Raw genomic sequence first — 14,071 nt, forward strand, 5'->3', positions numbered from 1 at the left:
ATTTTATCAACTGAACTTAAATTCCACCAGCTGCCATGGAGAGATTCGAGCCTGAGTCCCCAGAAGTTTAGCCTGAGTCTCTGGATTACTAGTCCAGTAACATGGGGGAGGCTGACATAGTGGCATCGTCACTGTTACTGTATTAGTGTTCCAGAAACCCAGGGTAATTCTCTGGGGACCTGGGTTTGAATCCCACCATGGCAGATGGTGAAATTTGAATTCAATAAAAACCTGGAATTAAACAGGTCTGCAAGATCAGTTTTTTAATGCGTGGTACCTTTAAATGTTTTGCACAGCTGTCAGCAAAGGGGGCAGAAGTTTATGTCCCGCATGCAGGCACGTGCCCATCCCTATCAGGTGTGAAATAGCGCGCGATGACATCGGGTGAACATCCCAATGTCATCACGCGTTCACTTGATATTTCGGTCAGCGGACGTGCTCGAGAATCGGCAGCACGCCCACCGACAATTAAGAAGCCTATTAAGGCTATTAAAGTATCAATTAACAAGAATTTTTCACTGCACGTCCAACCTTAAGGGATGAGGTTTCTGAAATTATTTTTTTTTTAATCTAAGCACAGAATTTTTATAACATCCACGCACAGGTGACTCATTCTAGTGCATGGACATTTTTCCTGGATTTTAAATTCTGTCTTTACTGAATTTAAATTCTTCAGCTCACTGAGGCAGTTCTCTGCCTTCAGGGAGCTTTCCTTCCGTGCTCCCCCGCACCAGCGCTGACTTCAGCGCTCGCCCTCCTCCTGCTCCCACCCAGGCAGCACTGAGCCTTTCAGCTCGTTTCACACTGGCTACCCGTTTATTGGCCAGGCAGTGTGAAATCGCAGTCGGGGACCGATCACGGATAGTGTCCCATTCCTGGCTGCTCCCGGGCCTGCCAATCACAGCTACCCGCTGCCCTGAAAATTCTACTCAGGATATTTAGCATGGAACAAGGTCTGCATGGTCTCTCCCAGGCTGCACCGTGGGAGTGCACCTGAACAGAATGGTGAGAACATTTCTTTCAACTGACCTAAACTGCCACAATAATGCATTAGAGATAGCTGGGAAAAGAATTAAAGATGATTCCAGAATCCTCCTGCAACTTCCTTAAAATGACACCCTTGACCCTTTCATCTTCTGTACATTCTCCATTCCCTTTGTCCAGCAGTTGCCACCAGCTCAGCCCTGTTTACTGGGACTTTCCTAAAACTTCTCAAACTTTGCATCTCTTCTTGCACCTTGAAGAACCCTCTCAAAACACATCAGGGTCAATTTCGACTCCTCTCTCCAGGAGGAAGTAAGGCAAGAGAAGTTAAAATGTAGCAGGAAACTTCTCACTCCATTCCCATTCCAACCTGGCCAATTGCAATTTTAAATTTACAACGCCTATTGTGTTCGGTTAGCACCTATAAAAAACTTGGTACATATTAAAATATTTGTAAAATCTAAAATCTTGTTGTCCTTTTTATGGAATTTTACCTGCATGCCTTTTTCAAAATTGCTTCTGGGAAACATTGGCAGAGCAGCCTTTATTGCCCACCCCTAACGGTTCTGAGTGCATTAAGTGCAAATCAAATTCATACCGCACAGAGGAGGTCATTCAGCCCACATTTAGGCCAGATCAGGTGAGAGAGGCAGTGATCCTTATTATCCATTTGGATTTTTAAAAACAGTTCAGCAGATTTCATTGTCATTTTCTATTGATTTCCTACAAAATTATCATTTTTATTACATTCAATTTTACATCTTTTTGCAATGGGATTGTTCACTTCTGACTTGTGTTGTGTAGTAATCTGATGTGTAATATACCTTTAAGACAAACCTGGTAATGTAAGATCACATGATGTTGGTATCCAATAGCACAGTAGCACAGGCTACCACTGTAGTCATAAAAACAAAAAAACTGCGGATGCTGGAAATCCAAAACAAAAACAGAATTACCTGGAAAAACTCAGCAGGTCTGGCAGCATCGGCGGAGAAGAAAAGAGTAGACGTTTCGAGTCCTCATGACCCTTCGACAGAACTGTCGAAGGGTCATGAGGACTCGAAACGTCTACTCTTTTCTTCTCCGCCGATGCTGCCAGACCTGCTGAGTTTTTCCAGGTAATTCTGTTTTTGTTTTACCACTGTAGTCAGTTGTCTTGAGTTAGAGTCTGAAGAAAAAAGACAAATTTTGAGTTGTAAGCACGCAAGTGTAGCTGTTGAGTTCCTTTTGTAAATAAACAGAGTGTGTTTCTTCTAAGAACAGCTACAGAATTTCTCTGTCTTGGAACCAACTCGGTCCCCCCGAAACAAGTGTGCAACCTGGATCCTTTAGCCCCAACAAACCAAGGGCACTGGATCCAACAGGTTGCAAGCCCAGTGCTATAACCACTAGGCTAGCTCACAGTGTCAGGGTAATATGCATTTGAATCCTTAGGAGTTAAATCCTAGCTCCCAAAAGTGAGTAGCTTTGGGACGGGTGAGAACTTTAAAAACTTCAAAAAGCCTCCAACTTACACACTTCCAAGTTTAACAGAGGTGGGACAAGAGGCAATTGTAGCCCGCGCTTCGGAATTTGATTGACCCATTAATTTTTTTAATGAGCCTGACATCCTCTGATTAAGGTAACTTTGCAGGTTTAACTCTGGGCATTGAATTTCCCAGGCCTTGGAAAAACAAAAATCTGAAGGGGGTGAGGGGGTGGGGGTATTTCATTTTATTCATTTATGAGTTGTGGGCATCGCTGGCTAGGCCAAAATTTATTGACCATCTCTACTTGAGAAGGTGGTGGTGAGCGGCCTTCTTGAACCGCTGCAGTCCATGTGGTGCAGGCACACCCACAGTGCTGTTAAGGAGGGAGTTCCAGGGTTTTGACCCAGCAACAGTGAAGGAGTGGCGATATATTTCCAAGTAAGGATGGTGAGTGACTTGGAGGGGAACTTCCAGGTGATGGTGTTCCCATCTATCTGCTGCCCTTGTCCTTTTAGTTGGGAATGGTCGTGAGTTTGGAAGGTGTTGCCTAAAGAGAATTGCTGAGTTTCTGCAGTGCATCTTGTAGATGGTACAGACTGCTGCCACTGTTCGTCGCTGGTGAAGGGAGTGAATGTTTGTGGATGTGATGCCAATCAAGCAGTTGCTGAGTCCTGGATGGTGTCAAGCTTCTGGAATGTTGTTGGAGCTGCACTCATCCAGGCAAGTGGGGAGTATTCCATCACACTCCTAACTTGTACCTTGTAGATAGTGGGCAGGCTTTGGGGAGTCAGGAGGTGAGTTACTCGCTGCAGGATTCCTAGCCTCTGACCTGCTCTGATTTATTTATTTATATGGCTAGTCCAGCTCAATTTACAGTCAATGGTAACCCCCAGGATGTTGATAGTGCGGGATTCAGTGATGATAATGCCATTGAACATCAAGGGGCGATAGTTGGATTCTCTCTTGTTGGAGATGATCATTGCCTGAAACTTGTGTGGCATGAATGTTACTTGCCACTTGTTGGCCCAAGCCTGGATATTGTTCTGGTTTTGCTGCATTTGGACATGGACTGCCTCATTATCTGAGGAGTCATGAATGGTGCTGAACATCGTGCAATCACCAAATGTCCCCACTTAGGTCATTGATGAAGCAGCTGAAGATGGTTGGACCTAGGATATTACCCAGAGGAACTCCTGCAGTGATGTCATGGAACTGAGATGTTTGATCTCCGACAACCATCTTCCTTTGTGCTAGATATGACTCCAACCAGTGGAGAGTTTTCCCTCTGATTCCCATTGACTCCAGTTTTGCTAGGGCTCCTTGATGCAACACTCAGTCAAATGCTGCCTTGATGTCAAGGGCAGTCACTCTCACCTCACCTCGGGAGTTCAGCTCTTTTATCCATGTTTGAACCAAGGCTGTAATGAGGTCAGAAGCTGAGTGACCCTGGCTGAACCCAAACTAAGCTTCAGTGAGCATGTTATTTTTAAGCAAGTGCCATTTGATAGCATTGTTGATGATCCCTTCCATTACTTTACTGATGACCGAGAGCAGACTGATGGAGCGGTAATTGGCTGGGTTGCATTTGGCCTGCCTTTTCTGTACAGGTCATACCTGGGCAATTTTCCACATTGTTGAGTAGATGCCAGTGTTGTAGCTCTACTGGAACAACTTGGTTAGGGGCACGACAAGTTCTGGAGCATAACTCTTTAGTGCTATTGTCGGAATATTGTCAGGGCCTACAGTCTTTGCAGTATCCAGGCCTTCAGCCATTTCTTTTTATCATGTGGAGTGAATCAAATTGGCTGAAGACTGGCATCTGTGATGCTGGGGCCCTCTGAAAGAGGCCAAGCTGGATCACCCACACGGCACTTTTGGCTGAAGATTGTTGCAAATGCTTCAGCCTTATCTTTTGCACTGATGTGCTGGGCTCTTCCATCATTGAGGATGGGGATATTTGTGGAGCCTCCTCCCAGTGAGTTGTTTAATTGTTCACCACCATTCACAACTGGATATGGCAGGACTGCAGAGTCTAGATCAGATCCGCTGGATATGGAATTGCTTAGCTCTGTCAATCGCATGCTGCTTTCGCTGTTTGGCACACAAGTAGCCCTGTGTTGTAGGTTCACCAGGTTGACATCTCATTTTTAGGTATGCCTGGTGCTGCTCCTGACATGCCCTCCTGCACTCTGCATTGAACCAGGGTTGATACCCTGGCTTGGTTGTAATGGCAGAGTGGGATATGTGCCAGGCCATGAGGTTACAAATTGTGTTTGAGTACAATTCTGCTACTGCTGATGGCCTCCTGGTTGCTTGGTCTGGAGTTGCTTGATCTGTTCGAAATCTATCCCATTTAGCATGGTGGTTGTGCCACACAACACGATGGAGGGTATCCTCAGTGTGAAGAAGGGACTTCGTCACTCCTATTTGCATGGACAGATGTACCTGTGGCAGGCAGGTCGGTGAGGATGCGGTCAAATATGCTTTTCCCTCTTGTTGGTTCTCTCACCACCTGCCGCAGACCCAGTCTAACAGCCATGTCATTTAGGACTCAGCCAGCTCGATCTGTGGTGGTGCTACCGAGCCACTCTTGGTAATGGACATTGAAATCCCCCACCCAGAGTACGTAGTACAGTTTTGGAGAAAAAGCTAAGTGCTTCCTCCTGATCACTCAAGTTCCCACCCATCAGATCATCTTCTCCTGAGTCGAGGGTCAGATTGAAACCCAAACTTCTGTGTTTCCTGAAAAAACTCTGCCACCACACCCTCCCACCCCACCTTCAATTATGCAGCCCACACTGTCAAAATTCAGCACCAAGCCTCTGTTTATCCACAACTCTGTGTCTTTCCATTAAATGAATTCTCCTATTACCTGTATTTTTTTTTGGCCACAATATATTTCCACACACTAATCCACAGACAGTGGCATTGGGCACCTGTTTACCCGATCCACAAACACGTCCATGTTTTTTAAAATCTTTTACAGCCTTTCTCACTTTGTGCTAAACTCACTTCATTTGTGTCACCTGTAAAGTTCAAGATTGCTCTCCCACGAACACATCAAAATCATCACCGCAATCCTCCTGGAAACTAACTTGCAACCATTTACTCTAACTCTTTGTTCCCTAGCATGAAACATTTTTTCCATGTTACTACATTTCCTAATACATTATCCATGATTTGTTCCTAACAAGCTTCTAATGTGACACCTTATGAAACACTGTCTGAAAATCTATATACACTACAATTTTGCCTTCCCTTCTTCTACCCAATCAATTGTCTCTTCAAAAAAAAAACCTCTTCTAAACTTGGGAAGCACAACTTGCCTTTAACAAATCCACATTGGCTGTCCTTTATTAACACACACCCTTGTTAATGCTCACTAAATTGATCTTAAATTATGTATTCTAAGATTTTGTCCACAACTATACATTCATCCTGCGCAATTAGATTTCCTTCTCTTCGATTTACTGAACTTAGTCTATGAGATGCAAAATATATATGGATTAACGGAAAAACCAGGGTTAGGGAGCCAAATGACCTCTGCTCATTCCATATTTTCCTAATGTCTCTTTTCAATTGGATGTTATGATATTGTCCTCTCCTTTTTAGGCTCTGCACAAATGTTCTCCACATTAGATTCTCACATGGGAGATGACAAATACTCTGATATTAAAACATAGCTATGATAACAGAGCCTGTTGATGTATACAGGAGATTCATTGCTTGCAGCAATAATTTTAAATCAGGGCCCCTTTAAGATTATTTGACAGCCATCAGCCTTAGAGAAATTCACATAACATTTCCTTTCTATCAGATTATGAGTCTGTCAAAATATTTGTGAGTTAACTACTTCCTGCTCATTTTTTCCCAACATACCATCATTAATAACAATATGATATAAATAGCTTGCATTAAGCAGCAAGGAAACCAGACAACGCACACTAGAGGTCAGAAAATGTTATGAGAGACTGATTCCTATTCATTTCTTTGCACGCTTTCCAGCAATTGAACATCACGGCAAAGACTCAGGCCTTGGAGAAGATCACTCAATTGACAAATATCTCTCGCTAAAAGTATTTGTTTGTCAGGAATGAACAACACTTAGTCGGGTGCTAGCTATGACGGAAATGTGCACTTCTACAGTATTTAATAGAGTAGGTTCATTTACATTCTTTGCAATGCTTTTAAGGAAGGAAAGTTACCATCAATACTCCTTTCAATAGTCATTTCCAAAAGATTAAGATTAACTTTGAACAAAGATTTTTTTTCAAAATGAAAGAGGTAAAGGATGTTAAACAGTGACTGCTGGTGGCATTCCTTAGATTCACTGACTGGCAGGGGCTCTTGAGATCAACAGTGTGTGAACATGGAATTAAAATATACTGTCAAATAATGAGTTTGCCAAAGTGCTCTGGTTAATAATTGTACTTGGTGGTCATTCAACTTCCTAACATTCCAATTCCCTTCCTCTGATGGAACCATCAACACTCACTCTTTAAAGAAAACTATTTTTAAAATAAAGAAACAATACTAAAATTAAACATAGCTTCCTAATTTGTTCCATTTTGTACCAATCATGTAAAAAGAACAAAATATATTTTTCATCTTCTGTAAAACAAATGTGTTGTGTAACAAAAGCTGAATTACACTTTATTTACTGAAGATTTTCATTACAGGAAGCAGGTTACCTGAGATTCGCAACAGATTTACAAAAGACAACTACTGCAAATGCTGGAAATCCTTAATAAAAGTAGAAAATGCTGGAAATATTCAGCAGATCAGGCAGCATCTGTGGAGAGCGAAACAGATTAGTCAGATACTGTCTGCCCTGTTGAATATTTCAAGCATTTTCTACTTTAAGGGTTTCCAGCATTTGCAGTTGTTGTCTTTTGTAAATCTGTTGAGGATCTTGGGTAACCTGATTCCTGTAATGAAAATCTTCAGTAAATAAAGTGTAATTCAGCATGGTAAAAGCAAGCAACAGAAGGAGCAACTATCAAATATTGCATGTAACAAAATAGAATGGAATGTTAATGAATACCATTGATCAGGCCATCAGCTGCTTATGTTTGTACATGGATTTCTTGAATCAATATGATACGAATGTTCATCTACAAAGGAGTAGTGGATTGGATGGAAGCAGTGTGACATCCAATTCTACTTAAGAACACAAAGGTAGAGAATTGTACAGTGAACACAGAAGTAAAACTACCTCAAAAGCTTACGTCTGAGAAAAAAAATTCATACACTGAAAATGAAATGAATGTTACAATATACATTTTATCTACCCTCGTCACATCTTACCATTGCTAATTTTTATTTGCTGTTCCTTTTCCAGCCTTCCTCCCTTATTCCTGTTAAGTTTGAAACAGTTTTAAATGAATCCAAATGTCCTCATTTCTTTACTGTATTTCTTCTTCCTTCCTTGCTGGTATACATCCTCTAATTTATTTCTTTACATTGTGTTATAGCTTTACTTTTTCCTTCAGTTGTACTTTCCATTTCTGCTCTCAATTTATTTTTCTCGCTTTTTTATTTTTTAATCAACTTTCTTTGTTTGTCTCATGATTCTTTAACTTTGTCTTTATTGTGTTATTTTTCTGACCTTCCTGTCACATTCACATCATCACCAAAGGACCCTTCCACTTAAACACAGGTTGAATCTGAGCATTGGTAGCCCTTCCTGATGAGGCATCTACAGTACAAGATTTGAGAGGTGCTTCAAAAACATGTTGATTTTCAGTGTTCGGGTTTATATCGAATAATGGGAGTGATTCCACTTATATATTGAGGCTTCATTTTGTAGAAATCTTCTATTCAGCACGCTCCTACCTTATTATCAATTTGGATCTGCAGTGGTTGGAGCCACAGTAATACAAACAGCAGTCATCTGACTCATGCACCGCCGCCTGCTAATTAGCACGGCTCCAATTCTACAGATCTAATTTGCTAATTCGGAAAATATGTCCCAAGATGAATGTTACACATATAAAACACCAGGGTCTTTAAATATGAGTAAGGACAAATTTACATTAATTGCTAAAGAGTAACATAGTCTTTCAGGAGGTCAAAATGATGCACACTTTTTCGAGCTAACTCAGAGACACATGTATATCTGCACTGGCACACCTAAGACGTGAATATTTATTTAAGGGGCTGGACGAGAGTTAAGCAGTTGTCTTAAGCCTGACTCAAGCTTTAATGTAACATCAACAAAAGCAACAATGACAATTTCCATTTTTATAATGTCTTTAACATAAAAAATGTCCCAAGGCACTTCATGGAGAGGCGTACAGGAAATGAAAACAGTTGAAAGAGGATAGATTAGAAGGGCTGCCCAAAAGCTGGATCAGAAAGATGGATTTTGATGTTTTTCAATGAGAAGTCAGAATAGGAGAGGCTAAGCAAGAGAATTCCAGACAGTAGGACCCAGACAACCAAAGTGTATGTTACCATGGTGGGATAAAGGAACTCCAGGGTGGGAGTACTCAAAAAAAATCAAACTAGAAAAAACTCATGGGTCTATTCAGTCTGCCCTGCACAATTGCGATGTCTTGTGCATCACCATACAAACACTGCCTCCTCACCTGGAAGCATGCAGTCTCCTGGGAGACGTGGAAAAATGGTAGCAAAGAGGATCCATTTGGGCAGAGTTTGAAAGTATGATAGCAGAAAGCTACACCAATGAAGATGGAGGGAAGAGAGGGAAAATGCATAGGAGGTCAGAGTTAGAAAAGGAGAGCGCACATCCTCACATGTAGGACTGGAAGAGACAAGGTCTGTGCCATGAGGTAGACCACAGAGGAGAGATGGTTAAGGTTGATGGAGTAGCTGACCCTGTTGACCCTACAGAAGGTCAAGGAGGACAGGGCGGTTCAATGGTTGCATAAATTGGATGATGTATTATTACAGCCAAATGCTTTCATAAGCTTTAGTGGCCCATTCCCTCTAAAGGAGGAAAGAACTTCAATTCACCTGCCTCAGGTGGGAAAGTTCAATTGGTTCTCAGCTAAGGTGGAATGGTATACGTGAGTGTGATTTAAATCTGTGGACTGGAGAGTGGCTCAGTATTATTGACTAAATGTTATTCAAATCTAGCTTCCGAGGTCAGAGTGCAGGACTGGCATCAGTTGCGGAGAAGACTGGTGCAAAATATCCTTTTATTATAGCTTTATTTTATTATAGTGGCAAACTGGGCATAAAAGTGGAGACAATTGAAAGGAGAGGAAAAAAAAAACTGGAGTAATATACAGAAGTTGGCCTGCAACTGAACTTAGACAAGTTGTTAATCATGCTCAGTGAAATACTTTTGCATACATTCTGCAATCAAAAAAGTTAATATCTCAATTTTTAAAACAAGCAAAAATGGCAAAATAAATTAGAATAAGAAACAAGACAGGGGTACTTGATGTTGTGAAAATAACTATTAAAATATCTAATGCTTATCTTAATGAGCTAGGCAATTAGCCTCTAGCCTGGGGCCAGGAAATTTCCTTAAGTGAAAACATTCTAAGATAAAATAAATCCAAAGTCAAGCTGAAACCGCCAGAATTTTGTACAAACAAACCACGAGATGACAAATGCCCATATAAACACTGGACCACCCGCTGTGGACACACAGAGACCCTCCTGATCCAAGGGTGGGCTGGCACAAGCAGTTTACACCGGAGAATTTCTGCACTTTGTTAGCAAAGGGGCCATGTGAATTTTTGCGGCTGTTCACAAACACACAGATTGCAAGCACTATGGGTGGGCACTGGGGGTCAAACACAAAGAAAAGACAAAGATACAATCATACACACTCGCTACCTGAGTGTATGACTGACAGCAAGAGCAGAAAAAACTGAAAGAATCGTAAATGGTTTCAAGGTGACATCATTTACACTGCAGTTATCAATCTTCAGCAGTCCCAACAAAAACAACTTGCATTTATATAGCACCTTTATCGTTACAAAATGCCCAAGGCGCCTCACAGGTTCTCTCATTTATTGTGCCTGACTGGGACTCTGATTCTTTTTCCTAAGAGAGAGCTTTGCTCTGAGCATGAGTGAGTGCATACACACACCAGGATCAAAATTGAAATGTTTAGAGTATAAGAAGAATGCTGCCTCAACATCTAAAATGAGTTGCAGGAGAGGGTGGCAGATGTTCCAAAAGCAGGGATTCTCACGGCATTTTCAAAACTATGGAGCTTTAGCGAGTCTCACGCTATTTCTCTCCTGAGTCTGTTTGGCCCTAATTTCAAATATACGTTAAAACAAGTGGGCATAATCTCAAAATAGAGCTCAGCCATTCAGTGCTGATGTCACAAAGCATTTATTCACACAAACGGTAATGGAAACCTGAAAGCTCAAGAAAGCTGGTGAGGCCACATCAATTGAAGTGTTCATGCTGAGATTGACAGATTTTGTTATGTAAGGGTATTAGAGTTACAGAACCAGGGTGAATAGACAGAGTTAAGATACAAATCAGCCATGATCTCAATGAATGACAGAACAGGCTTGAGGGGCTGAATGGTCTAATCCTGTCTCAATATGTTTCTACAGCTTTTAACATCACTGCAAAGCAAAAGGCTTGACTTGAGAGCAAGTTAATGCAAACCATGCAAACCTGAAAGCATTACTTGTTACATTTGCTAACCATGCAGAACTACCATTTCTTAATTGATGTAAACATTTAAAATGTTACACCTTTTCTTTTCACCCGACTCTAAACTGCTTTACCCCACAGAAACTCAATCCTTCAGAAATCATTGCCTACCACAATATGAGAGTTCAGCACATTGATGAGCCAAGATGGTAAGATGTGAGTTTGTGCAGAAAGCCACAATCATTAGTCAAATTATTTAGAGGCGCACCAAGCAGAGGTGTGATGTTGCCCCAAAGACACGTAAGAAATTTGAGCTTTAATAAATAGAGGCCAATCAAGCTAACCATCATCTTGTGAACCTCCTCATGGCTACTGTATTGTGGAGAAATTAATGACCTGCTAACAAAATGATATCTTTAAAAGCCATATGTTACCACAATTTCATTAGTAAATGATTAATTATGGATAAATCTGGCATCCTCCCGTTTTTCATTAAATCAGAAATTTCACCCTCACGGCTAGTTAAGCTTAATTTCCTCACCATCAAGACGGTTTCATTTCTTCTCTGCCTTGTAATATAGTCTGAGTGGAATGCGCAGTTTGAGAATAAAACCCCCTTCTACCCTGCTCCATCAATCTGCCTAGCTCCAACCTCAAAAGAATGACCCTTACCGCCTCGTCTAACACTTTCTCCATACTAAGCAAATCTGCCAGTTATTGCCAAATTAAGAGCACAATATTAAGTCTGCCGGGAATTGGATTCAAACTACCCTAGCACATTTCACAGAACATTTTTTTTTTTACAATAAGCAAACAGAATTTCACCCTTCCACTCTGGTCTGGATTTTAAAACAAGTTGTGAGGAGGATACAAAGACTCCACAAAGGAATACAGATAAATTAAGTGAGTGGGCAAAAAATTGGCAGATGGAGTACAATGTGGGAAATGTGCGATTGTCCACTTTGGCAGGAAGGATAAAAAAGCAGAGCATTATTTAACTGGAAAGAGACTGCAGAATGCTGCAGTGCAGAGGGGTCTGAGTGTCCTTACAAAGTAGGGAAGTCTTGCTGCAACTGCACAGGATACTGTTGAGGCCCGTACCTCCGTACCTAGACTACTGTGCACAGTTTTGGTCTCCTTACTTAAGGAGGCATATACTTGCTTTGGAAGCAGTCCAGAGAAGGCTCAATAGGCTAATCCCTATGATGAAGAGGTTATCTTATAAGGGAAGGTTGAGCACATTTGGCCTATATTCAATGGAGTTTAGAAGAATGAGAGGTGATCCTATTGAAGCATATAAGATTCTGATGGAGCTTGACAGGATGCTGAAAGGATGTTTCCTCTATGGGGAATCTAGAATGAGTGGGAATAGTATAAAAAAATAAGGGGTTTCCCATTTAAGACAGAGATGAAGAGGAATTTCTTCTCTCAGAGGGTTGTTAGTCTTTGGAATTCTCTTCACCAGAGAATAGTAAAGGTTGGGTGATTGAATATATTCAAGGTTGAGTTAGACTTTTGATTTTTGACCTACAAGCATGTCAAGGGTTATGGGGGGGCAGGCAGGAAAGTGGAGTTAAAGCCACAATCAAATGAGCCATGATCATATTGAATGCCAGAGCAGGCTCAAGGGAGCAAGTGACCTCCTGCTGCTCCTATTTCTTATGATCTTATGAACCAGGTCCCACAGGTGAAAGGCCAATGTTTAACCCAGCATATACAGTACTTTGTATACTGACATATAACGAAAAATAGATTATGTTTGAGTATCAGTTTTGTGGTAGGTTGTGTTTGTTTTGGTAAGCACTTGAGAGTGGGTGTGATGAGTCAGGAAGTTAGAGTATAGTGTTTAAGTAAGAATTTTGGGGGATTAAATTGGTTAACATTTGCAAAACAGGTTAACTGTGATTTGGTAATCCCCTTTCTGCCATCTCCTAATTACTTCTGCTGTTCCTTGACTAACTACCCACTCTGCACTACTAACAATGATTAATTTCATCCCCATGCTTTCAGATGGACTGGACTCATGTTGGAGTTTGTTAAGTTGAATATGTGATGGGACGATTGAAGAATGCTGAGCTCCTAAGTCTGGCTTCACATTCGTATAAGTAATTCCATTTTTTTTTTTTACCTTTTTAGTGCCAACCATTACTGGTCCATTCACAGACCACTTGCTTGGCTGTTTAGGCAAGACAACCCTGCCTAAGCCCAACTGCTGCTGGAACCCTCATCCATTCTTTAGTTACCTTGAGACTCAATCATTCCAATGCTCTTCTGGCCAAAGTCTTACCTTCCACCATATGTAAACTTGAGTTCCAAGCTTTGCTGCCTGTCAACTTACACCAAGACTTGTCCAACCATCACTGCTGACTTACACTGGTCCCTTAGTGCCTCTGTTTTAAAATTCTCATCCTGTGGTTACATCCCTCCATGACCTCACATCCCTCCATCTCTATAACCTCTTGCAGCCCTGTAAGACTCCAATAATACCGCCCTTCACCATACTGTCAGCCTTGCCACCTTGATTTCCTTTGCTCCACCACTGGTAGCTGTGTCTTTAGTTCTCCATGTTGTAAGCTCTGTAATTCTCTCCCTAAACCTCTCTGTTCTACCTTTCTCTCCTCCTTTAAGATGTCCTTTGTCCAAGCTTTTGTTCACTTATCATAATATTTTCTTCTTTGGCTTAGTGTCATCCTTTTGTCTGATTACATTCTAATAAAGCACCTTGGGATGCTAATTTTACTTCATTAAAGAAATTATATAAACACAAGTTGTTGCTGAGGATACAGATTGCAGTGAGGAGCCTACTGCAAATAGTCACAATCCTATTAAGTAAAAGGTCCTAAAATAGGATTTTCATTCATATGGGCATTGGGTTTAATATTAGTGTCAGACAGGCTCTGGACGATTCTGAGCAGCCCTAACAAACTGGCACCCAGCATTCACTTGATATAAATCAAGCAAACAGCATATTGGAGTTTCAGTGCCTGCTAAACAGCCAGTGCATAATCAGATTTCTAGGAATTCAT

The 14,071-nt window shown here is 41.3% G+C and overlaps 1 long non-coding RNA gene across 5 annotated transcripts in view; it reads right to left on the bottom strand.

The window, feature by feature from the left end:
- Positions 1–14,071, bottom strand: part of LOC121278208 — an 84,048-nt gene that overhangs the window by 22,114 nt on the left and 47,863 nt on the right. Inside the window, exon 1 of one of the 5 annotated variants that reach the window (XR_005943080.1) lies at positions 1,822–1,878. The exons of the other annotated variants lie outside the window; for them this stretch is intronic. This is a non-coding gene — a long non-coding RNA (uncharacterized LOC121278208). Of the gene's footprint in view, positions 1–1,821; positions 1,879–14,071 lie in introns of those variants that run through there. 5 annotated transcript variants of the gene reach the window in all.

The sequence above is a fragment of the Carcharodon carcharias genome, chromosome 5 (genome assembly GCF_017639515.1).
Source record: "Carcharodon carcharias isolate sCarCar2 chromosome 5, sCarCar2.pri, whole genome shotgun sequence".
NCBI classification, from domain to species: Eukaryota; Metazoa; Chordata; class Chondrichthyes; order Lamniformes; family Lamnidae; genus Carcharodon; species Carcharodon carcharias.